The 11,853-nt window shown below is 36.6% G+C and overlaps 1 long non-coding RNA gene across 1 annotated transcript; it reads left to right on the forward strand.

The window, feature by feature from the left end:
- Window positions 1-9,767: 9,767 nt before the first annotated feature.
- On the forward strand, window positions 9,768-10,681 carry LOC130208865 (uncharacterized). The gene is made up of 2 exons (XR_008834494.1): window positions 9,768-10,272; window positions 10,438-10,681. It is a non-coding gene; the product is annotated as an uncharacterized LOC130208865 (long non-coding RNA).
- Window positions 10,682-11,853: the final 1,172 nt, after the last annotated feature.

Genomic DNA, 11,853 nt, shown 5'->3' on the forward strand with positions numbered 1-11,853 from the left:
GACCACCTTCTTACTGGACCTGAGCTCACAAACACCCTGGTGGGAGTTCTCTGTAGGTTTCGCAAGGGCCCGATCGCTATTATGTGTGATGTTGAGCGGATGTTCCATCAGTTTCATGTAAGGCCGGAAGACCAAGATTACCTGAGGTTCCTATGGTGGGAGAATGGTGACCTGGCGTTTCCGCCATCAACTTTCCGGATGAAAGTCCATCTGTTTGGGGCAGCCTCCTCACCCGGCTGTGCCAATTTTGGTCTTAAACATCTAGCAATTGAAGGTCAAGATCAATTCAACCAAAATGCTGTCAAATTCATTCAAAGGAATTTTTATGTTGACGATGGACTAGTGAGTGTAACGTCTGATGCTGAGGCAATTCAACTCGTCAAGGAAGCAAGAGGTCTTTGCAGCAAAGGCAAGCTAAGACTACACAAGTTCATCTCCAACAGCAAGCATGTATTGAATTCAATACCAAAGGAAGAGTGTGCTGAAAGTGTCAAAGACCTTCATATGGCTTTGGGAGAGCCACTCATGGAAAGAGCTCTCGGTGTTCAATGGTGCGTGTCATCTGATGACTTTCAGTTCAGAGTTACAGTTAAGGAACACCCATTGACCAGAAGAAGGAGTATCTGCTTAATCTTCAGCAAAGACCAATATGGCAAAAGGATAAGAGCGAAGGTTGGCGAAGGTTAACGACATCGTCATCCTACAAGAAGAAGGCGCTCCACGAAATCAATGGAAATTAGCAAGAGTAGCACAGGTGTACCCTAGCACTGATGGAAGAGTCAGAAAGGTAAAACTGTTAATTAGTGACTCAACCTTAAATAACCAGGGAAAACGCACCACTAAGCCAGTCTATCTTGACAGGCCTGTACACAAGACAGTTTTACTGCTGGAAGCAGAATAAATGTCATGGTTATTTTTGTGAAGTGAAATCTCAAAGAATGTGATTTGGTGGGAGTGTAACTGCCATGAATGTTATTTATGTCATTTGTAGTAAGTTTGGTTGAATATATTATTTGTACAACTCGTTTATTGAATGTTGGTTTGTTTTTGTTTTATATTTGGTGGGAACTATTTGCGTGTCCTGTGTTGCGCTGGGACGCATTTGATTGCAACAATCGCAGGTGAACATGTGGTTGAAGCTAGAAGTGCAAGTAAGTGAAGCTAGGAAGAGTAAGTAAGTGAAGCAAGTAAGAGAAGCTAGAAGTGCAAGTAAGTGAAGCTAGGAAGAGTAAGTAAGTGAAGCAAGTAAGAGAAGCTAGAAGTGCAAGTAAGTGAAGAATACATGTTTAAAGTGGACCCATTCCCTCGTGGTTTATGTGCAGCCAGTGAGGTACGTTTATGTTTTATGTTAATGTTTTCGTCGCATATATTTGTCAACTGTATTTTACGTAATGTCAACGTCAACCTTGTTAAATGTATTTTGTACAGTTCGACGGTGGATTGAAGGTGGATGGCGAAGTGCGCCCGCATCCAATAAACATCTATCAGTAATGAAAAAGAACAACGGTGGCGTCTAATTCCTGGAGGGAGTGATATATAGTAATACTCGTATAATATTGTCGGACTCACAATTTTCTTTTCAAGAAATGGACAAAATCGTTTACGGAGCTACATGTCTGTTCAGCTTCTTTCTAACAAAAACAACTATGAGAAAATGTCGTTCTACCCAGCATACTAGACTTTTGTGCATTTTTCTGGATTGTTGACTTTCATATTATTCTGAACCCAACAGAAGCAGATAAAGTTTTTTGGATCAATACCGTACCACGTCACCATTGGACAGGCTTTTCTTGTTTCATTTACATCAATATCTGTTTCCCTCACACACTCACCCACACGGCTTATACCTGGGTAAATCAGCTAAACCTCGACTATCAACTGTATATATCCGATGTGAGGTCCTAGGACAGGGATGTCGTAACGTAAGTGTACAGATTGTAAAGCCTGCTGAGGCAAATTTGTAATATGCGATATTAGGCTATATAATATAAACTGAATAGAATTGAATATACCTGTAGGGCGATGGCAACCAAGAAAACAAAAAAATAATCAAATATATCAAAAAGGATTATCCATTTGACTACACTTGCAGGACTTTCTTCGAAGTTTTTCCATTTCTTTCAATTCTAGATTGAACTGAGACACTTGGTGCGAGATAATCAATTGGTCTCAACCTTCTTACTATCAGGAAATCAATGGCTTGAAAGTTTTCAGAAACCCAATGAGATGTGAAAAAACCCCATTAAAAGTTTGTGTTATTTCAGACTATAGTCACATCAATGCTTCTGCAAGTTAAATATGCCCATATGGCTCCATTTGACTGCTTTGAAAAATTGAGCCAGAGAATAGCTTTTCTATCAACATTTTCTGACAGATAAAATAAGAATAGAAGTTTGGAATATAAATATATGCTTATATGAATTGAACCATTCATGTAAAAGGGTTTGTTTGTGCTGTGCAGCGACAACACATAGAGACTCTGCAACAGGGGAGAACAGAGAGAGAGAGAGAGAGAGAAAGAGAGAGGTGCTAGATGCAGATCCTAAAATAAATGTTTACAAAAACAGCCGCATTGCCCTTCACCTGAATCTGTACCTGCATGGAAACAAACACATATGCACAGACTTAAGATGTTTCGTAAAAGAGAACCCTGAGCGTCTCCACACAAACACCTGCTTCAAAACCTTTCAATCAACTGCTTTCACTCAGAGTGAATGTGCATGCACAACGACATGGATGTGTGAGGGCTGCAATGACCTGTTTGCTTAACACATTTTACATCAACACATTTTCAGGTTTCTTACCGCAGCTGAAGCACCGACTACATCGCTCTCCGTCGTTTCTTCCTTTCTTAATTTGCTCAGTCTTTCTTTGCAATTACCTCACGTGGCGGGATATTTTTTGTCACACGGTTGTTGAAATATCACTGACCCCCAGCTCTCCTCTCTGTCACTCTAGCGCCGAAGAATACATCAGCACAGACTGAATCCCCCCCTCTCTTTCTCTCTCTCTCTCTCTCCCTCTCCCTCTACCTCTCTCTCTCTCTCTCTCTCAAGCTAAAATGGAAATGAGGTGTGTTCTGCAGCAGAGTTCCTCTCTTCTCTTCTTCTCTCATTGCCTGCCTCGCTTTCTCCCTGGTACTCTTTTCCTGTTTCTCAAGCCAATGTTGTCTTTGGCTCCTGCTGGAATTTCAGTTTTTTGCCATGGTCTATGGATTAAAAACCTGCTTACAATGCCAGGTCATACATTACATAGATGACAGAGCAGCTGGGCAGACCCAGTTTCATAGATGCAATTCGTTATTTCTGTATCATAGTATCTTCATTAGAGTACATTTAAATTAATGATTATGTGAAACCTTTTTCAGAGTTAAAGTTGTGTTTCATCTCTTAATGAATGAAGTGTATAACAGATTGTCTAGCGATGTAATTAGTATCAGCTTTCCAGTGCTACAAGGATGATATTTTTCTTATAGTTAGCATCGGACTGGTTCCGATGATTTATGATAAGTACACTTCTTCACAAATGAACACTACTACTACTAAATGATTGCAATTTTCTTATTATGAGGCGGCTCTAATAAATCTCTTAGGTCCCTACAGTTGATCCAGAATGCTTCAGCTTACTCACTAAATCTAATAAAAGAGATCACATTACTCATGTATTAGCTGCTCTCCACTGGCTGCCTGTAAAATCCAGAATAACATTTAAAATTCTTCTCCTCACCTACAAAGCCTTGATTGGTGATGCACCATCATATCTTAAGGAGCTTGTAGTACCATATTGCTCCACTAGAGAGCTGCGCTCACTAAATGCGGGACTACTTGTGGTTCCTAGAGTCTTAAAGAGTAGGATGAGAGCCAGAGCCTTTAGTTATCAAGCTCCTCTTTTATGGAACCAGCTTCCACCTTCATTCAGTCCAGGAGGCAGACACAGTCACCTCATTCAAGACTTTAGATTTTCCTCTTTGATATTGCTTATAGTTAGGGCTGAATCAGGTTTGTCCTGGTCCATCTCCTAGATATGCTGCTATTGGTCTAGTCTGCTCGGGGATATCTCAGGGGGGCACATTGAGGTCCTTTCTCTTTATACTAATTCTACTTCTTCCCCAAAGTCTTTGTGCCTTTTTGCCTCTGGAGGTGTTTAGAAACACAGCCTCTGGAAAGTTGTACAAAATACACTCATGTTGATGTTGAATCACAGACTTTGAGCAACAGAATGAAAACTAGAAGAAAAATAAAGTTATTTCTGTGTCACCGTGTTTGTGTGCTTGTGTAGTATAGTTTGAGACAATGTAACAATGTTGAGACAAGTATAACAACAGTAAATCCATATTTCTTTGTATGACAAATCCTCCCAGCAAACTACAGTGCGATATTGGGATATTGCAGACTTTATAACTGTGATGTCCTGGATCCTGTGACGGTTTTGAAGAGGTTCCATTTCGTTGTGTACGAGTTATCTTAAGTTCATGATCATCATTAACTTTTGCTAACGAGAAAGAAATGAGACACCAGCTCACTGCTTATGCAAGTTGTTTTCATTGTAGTTCATGTAATCAAAGGATATATAAAAACATTTTTTTACAAAGAGTAGTGGTGGTGAGAATGTGTGTGTATTTGAGTGAGTAATAGAAAATAAGGGAAGATTGGTTGCGAATAAGACTATAGAGAACTGCTACTAGAGGAATATACTTTGAGACGAAAGCACAAGAAAATAGAGAATGAACAGAAATAGAAGTTGGTAACCTTAGAAGTATGAGCATTTCTTCCAGCTAGTGGGCTTTTATTATTATTATTTTTTTAAATTATTATTATGTGTTAATGGATATTATTATGTATGCACACGTGTGTGTGGAGAACAGTTTGACTCTGATGGCTTTCTCCTTAATTTGCTTGATTAATTCAGGAGCCGACACACAAACGCATGCCCTGCTGACTGAAAGGCAGCATGGAAAAGTGGTAGCTCGCTGAAAGGAAGTGAGAGAGGAGGTCGCCATAGCAACACTGGGAGGTTGTAGCTTTTATTGGAGAAAGAAAATCAGCTCTGCCTTATCCTCCCATCTCACTCTCTCAATTCTCCTTTCTATGTATCACCTCTTTTTATTTCTTTGTGTCTTCATTTCGATTTTGCACGGGTTGACGTCAACTTGCCTGGGACATCTACAGAGGATTGTTAGCACTTTAATTTTGCAACATGGCTATAGTATTGTGTATGATGCTGCACAGAGAAATAACTAAGAGGCTGTATCATATTATAAGAATACATCGCAGAATCAAAGTACTTGTACCTCATAAATGCAGCAATGGTAATACAGAGAATGACAGTGGTCTGAAACCATTTGAGTGTGTTTTCAGCTTTCACTGGATAAAGGTCCTAAATCCTAAATAAGTAAATTGACTCTTTGTTCCCAGCCTACATATGAACAGAAGCAGATGTATCTGTCAAGTTTAGGAATGAGACATATCAGAAAAAAGCTTGCTCGCACAAACATTAGGAATGCACACTATGCACAATAGCACATAATGGCACATGATATTTCACCCACACTCCGCTCCTCCGCTCCCTTCACTGGTTACCGGTGGCTGCCCGCATCCGCTTCAAAACATTGGTTCTTGCGCATACCGTGCTGCGAAAGGATCGGGCCTCGTCTACATCCAGGATATGGTCAAGCCTTACATAAGCCGTTCACTCCGCTCGGCAACAACCAATCGAATTGTGACTCCATCACTTCGAGCAAATCACTCGACAAAATCAAGACTGTTTGCGGTTCTGTCTCCTCAGAGGTGGAACGAGCTCCCCACTGACATCAAGTTCAGTAAAGTTAGAAAGATATTCACAGATTCGGACTTTCCGGCTCAATAGCTCTCTGACGAAACGGAGTTAAAACACAAAAAACACCTCTCTGTGACCGTAGTGATGTCGACAACAAGCTACAACCTTCATTTTACCAAAAAAAGCCGGTCTCCGAGATCGATAAATAACGTTGGTCTCAATGTGCGATCAGCTGTGAGACCTAAGCCCAGGGACCGTCTGCAAAAAGCAATCCAGGAAAAACATATTCCAAAAATATTCAATAGCTCCGCTGAAAGATTGTCTAGGCTGACACAACTGATACCGTACGTCAAAGGGCCACCCTGTGTTGTACTACAGCTGTTATTTTGGGGAAAAACTCATCTTAAATAATTATTATGAATTATATTTCATAATTTATGGAAGACATCTTCAATAGCTTCACTGTTATCAAGTGTAGGATGTATTCATTCTATATCTACATCAATGGGCTCCACATCATTGGACTACACCTTTTATTTTGAAGAAAAAAGATTTGGAATAATTTTTATTAATATTTTGTCATAATCTATGGAAACAATCTTCAATAGCTTCACTATTATCAAGTCTAGAGTGAAATCATTCAATATCTACGTCAATGGGCTCCACATCATTGGACTACACCTTTTATTTTGAAGAAAAAAGATTTGGAATAATTTTATGAATATTTTGTCATAATCTATGGAAACAATCTTCAATAGCTTCACTGTTATCAAGTGTAGAGTGAAATCATTCAATATCTACGTCAATGGGCTCCACATCAGTGGACTACACCTCGTACTTTGAAGAAAAAAGATTTGGAATAATTTTTATTAATATTTTGTCATAATTTATGGAAACAATTTTCAATAGCTTCACTATTATCAAGTCTAGAGTGAAATCATTCAACATCTACATCAATGGGCTCCACATGAGTGGACTACACCTTTTATTTAGAAGAAAAAAGATTTGAAATAATTTTTATTAATATTTTGTCATAATTTATGGAAACAATTTTCAATAGCTTCACTATTATCAAGTGTAGAGTGAAATCATTCAATATCTACGTCAATGGGCTCCACATCAGTGGACTACACCTCTTATTTTGAAGAAAAAAGATTTGGAATAATTATTATGAATATTTTGTCAGAATTTATGGAAACAATCTTCAATAGCTTCACTATTATCAAGTGTAGAGTGAAATCATTCAATATCTACGTCAATGGGCTCCACATGAGTGGACTACACCTTTTATTTAGAAGAAAAAAGATTTGGAATAATTTTTATTAATATTTTGTCATAATTTATGGAAACAATCTTCAATAGCTTCACTGTTATCAAGTGTAGAGTGAAATCATTCAATATCTACGTCAATGGGCTCCACATGAGTGGACTACACCTTTTATTTAGAAGAAAAAAGATTTGGAATAATTTTTAATAATATTTTGTCATAATTTATGGAAACAATCTTCAATAGCTTCACTGTTATCAAGTGTAGAGTGAAATCATTCAATATCTACGTCAATGGGCTCCACATGAGTGGACTACACCTTTTATTTAGAAGAAAAAAGATTTGGAATAATTTTTATTAATATTTTGTCATAATTTATGGAAACCATTTTCAATAGCGTCACTATTATCAAGTCTAGAGTGAAATCATTCAATATATACATCAATGGGCTCCACATCAGTGGACTACACCTCTTACTTTGAAGAAATGTGTTTTTGAATAATTATTATGAATATTTTGTCATAATTTATGGAAACAATCTTCAATAGCTTCACTGTTATCAAGTGTAGAGTGAAATCATTCAACATCTACATCAATGAGCTCCACATGAATGGACTACACCTCTTACTTTGAAGAAAAAAGATTTGGAATAATTATTATGAATATTTTGTCAGAATTCATGGAAACAATCTTCAATAGCTTCACTGTTATCAAGTGTAGGATGAAACCATTAATTTCCTCCATCAATGGGCTCCACATAAGTGTACTACACCTGGCCGGCTATACCTCATGAATCATTATACCATGGGTTTAATCTTGTACGGCACGAGAGAGCAAATGGCCAGGCAAGGGTTAAAAAAGGTGAGTAATTATATTATTATTATAAATCTTAACATCAAGTTGTTTTGAAACAATCCATTTGAAAAAGCAGCTTTAGTTTTTTGGTTGTTCCGTTGGAGGAAAAATACATAATGCATACTGGGTACATTCTACTTGAGTTTTGCAGCAAAATACAATTATTTTTCCATTTTTACGCATGTTGTCAGGTCACATTTGATGACTATGATGGAGCCATTGGATTTGTCAACATAAGTAATGTGCACTGGAAGCTTGTGGTGAGTATGCAGCTGGTCATGTGGTACAATGTGCCTTTACAGCATTCATGTATGGCTCATTGTTGTGAGTGTATTTTAAGGTTATCAATCTTAAAATTGCTTTAAATATTTATAACAACATACAATCAAGTCAATATAACTCAATCTAATTTAATGTGAAATACAAGTTTTATTACACGTGAATGTAATTTTTCATAAATTGTCATTAATAAATGAAGAGACAATGAGATTGTATATTTGTATCTAATGTAGCTGCATTGTGTACATGCACTTCTGTAGCATGTGGATTGATTTTCAGACTGTTCTTTTAGTTTTAAATGTCTTCATGGTAGTCATCCCTACTTTAATGAAAAATATATATATGATTATTGTCCAATCAAAGCACTTGAATCATCCAACAGGATCCCGTTGGTAGTCCCCACTGCTACTCTAACAATTTGAGTTTTCTTTGATTGAGTATGACCCCATATTGTGGAACTTATTTTCAGACTAATATTCAGTACTTTCAAGTAAAATGTTAAAATATGCCTATTTAGCGTGGTTTGTTTCTTTATTTACTCACAGTTGTGATTATCTTGTGTACAATAAATATACTTCCAATGTTGCTCATTCATTTAGGTTTTACATAAATAAAATGTATTATGTTATTATTGTTGCTGTTGTTGGTACGTTTAAAATATGGCATGCTTTAACACTATATTTCTTTTTAAAACAGTATCTCCATGCCCTTTTAACCCTTGTGTTGCCTTCGGGTCATTTTGACCCGAATCAATATTACACCCTCCCCCCGCCTATGGGTCATTTTGACCCGATTCAATGTTTCACCCTCCTGTTACCTTTATATTTACTAACATATTTTACCCTTTGGGTTCAATTTGACGCCAGCAATTAAAACCTCCAGAAAATTATTAGAATTAATATTGTTTTCCAAGTTTAAGTGTGAGGCACTTTATGTTTGTTTGTTGACTACCGAAAGAACACCGACATTAAACATTGAATGGGGTCAAATTAATCCGAAGGCGGGGGGAGGGTGTAATATTGATTCGGGTCAAAATGACCCGAAGGCAACACAAGGGTTAAACCGCATATTTGTGGTTGATCCTCTGCAAGGGTTAAATGAAGTTGACGACTCAAGAAAGGCTGGCCAAAGATGTGGGTAATATTAATTAGATTATGGGAAATATATAATGTTATTCACATCTTTAGTAAGGCCATAGAGTAAGTGCAAATGTAAGCCAAAATTATTTTCCTTTCATCCTGCAGACAGTATTTCAAAATGCGCCGGAACAGACATCGAGTGGCAGCCGGGCCAGATAACCCACAGCTGCCAGAAAGATGGCAGCAGTTGTGGGATCTTTGTCATGCAGGTTATTTAATGCAACCTTTTGTCTTTCTGATAGATTAAACAATATGCTGTTTTACTATGTAAATTCAGACAAGGTGTGTTGTTTTGCCATCTGACAGATGGCCGAGATGACGGTGATGGAACTTCCAAAGATTCCTCAGCATTTTCGCATCAACTCATCTAAACAATCTATTGAAAAGCTAAGAAGAGACGAGGCTGAAGACATTCTAAAACAATCAGGTTTAAAAAAAAAAAGGTAATCAATATTTGTTTGACTTAATACATAATTGACACTAATATACATGTATTACTTTACATACACTGTCACTTTCAAATCACTGCTTGTACCTACACTTACATACTGTCTATTGCACTACCTGCTACTCCCATTTGTCTGTAGTTTAGTTTATTATATGTCACCATATGTGTAGTATATGTTATATGTATATATGTTAGTATTATATGTATAGGTTGGTATATTTAGTAAGGTCATTATATGTTATTACATGTAAATTATGTTCAGAGTACTTGTACAGAGTGTATGTCATGTTATGTTATATTATGTTTGCTATGTTATGCTATGGTAGTTGTTGTGTGGTGCCTTGTCCTAAGAATTTCAGTGCCCAGTCTGACCCTGTGTCATTCTGTGCATCTGACAATAAAAGACTTGTAACTTGTAACTTGTAACTTTATTTCTAGTTTCAAAGGATGAGCTCTGTTCCTTCTGTGGAATTGAGGACCTGCCCAAAACTGATGTTGATGCTGTTTGGGTGAGACTTGTTCTTAGACAATCTGAGTTGTGGATAATCTGTAGATAACCTGGAGTGAGTTTCAAGGAATAACATTAGTAATCAAGTATTGTTAACTTGTATGCATAACATGTTTCCTAAATTTTCCATTTTTTAAATATGTTTAATTTATTTATCCCCATGTAGATTCAGTGTGGAACTTGCTCAAGATGGTTTCACACGCAGTGCCTTGGGATGACAGCAGCACAAATACCAAACAACATTGGTATTGTGTGTTGTGTAACTGAACACTTAGGAATATGTATGTCTGACTTTGTCGGATAAACTTGTTGACTTCAAGTTTATCCAGTTAAATGTTGTTCAAGCCAAACCAGTCATGTATACATTGGTATCTGATCGTTCATAAAGATTAAATGGGGGAACTACTTGACTACTATGATGGCTCTTATTATAATGTGTGTGGTACTATTTTTTAATTCAAGACGTATAAAGTACGAAGAATAGGTTTACAATTGCACTAATTTGACCAAATCACTGATATTAACAGACTTTAAGTAATGACCACTGGGTTACATGTTTTCTCAGAAGAAGCAATTAGTGAATATAAGATATATTTTTTGTTTGAGTATGTATTACAAATCATGAAAGTGCTCCTTAACCAATATGCTGGTTTCTGGAAAGCAAATAGGACACCGTTTTACATTGTATCGATGCTAAACACATTTCGGTTCAAAATAATCCAAATTGAACAAACAATCTTAAATACACATTGGTTTTTCATAATCAATAGATATCCTGGTGACTGACGAGAAAATGGTGCCACTACACTTTGTCCTAAAAACAAAACTGAGATGATTAAAAGAGATCTTCTGAAGAAAGTATTGTAGTTTTACCAACACAGGATTGGTGGTTAAATATAATTTTATTTAAAATTATGCAAAAGCACATCATCAATATAGCTGATCTAGTACAACAAAAGAGAAGCAATTGATGTAGGAAATGTTGACAGCCTACACTTTACTACAGTGGATATATTGAATATTGTCTCCATAAAATATTTTAAATAATTCATAATTATTCCAAATCGTTTTTCTTCAAAATAAAAGGTGTAGTCCACTGATGTGGAGCCCATTGACGTAGATATTGAATGATTTCACTCTACACTTGATAACAGTGAAGCTATTGAAGATTGTTTCCATAAATTATGACAAAATATTCATAATAATTATTCCAAATCTTTTTTCTTCAAAATAAGAGGTGTAGTCCACTGATGTGGAGCCCATTGACCTAGATATTGAATGATTTCACTCTACACTTGATAATAGTGAAGCTATTGAAAATTGTTTCCATAAATTATGACAAAAAGTAATACAAATTATTCCAAATCTTTTTTCTTCAAAGTACGAGGTGTAGCCCACTGATGTGGAGCCCATTGACATAGATATTGAATGATTTCACTCTACACTTGATAACAGTGAAGCTATTGAAGATTGTTTCCATAGATTATGACAAAATATTCATAAAATTATTCCAAATCTTTTTTCTTCAAAATAAAAGGTGTAGTCCAATGATGTGGAGCCCATTGACGTAGATATTGAATGA

The sequence above is a fragment of the Pseudoliparis swirei genome, chromosome 18, assembly GCF_029220125.1.
Source record: "Pseudoliparis swirei isolate HS2019 ecotype Mariana Trench chromosome 18, NWPU_hadal_v1, whole genome shotgun sequence".
NCBI classification, from domain to species: domain Eukaryota; kingdom Metazoa; phylum Chordata; class Actinopteri; order Perciformes; family Liparidae; genus Pseudoliparis; species Pseudoliparis swirei.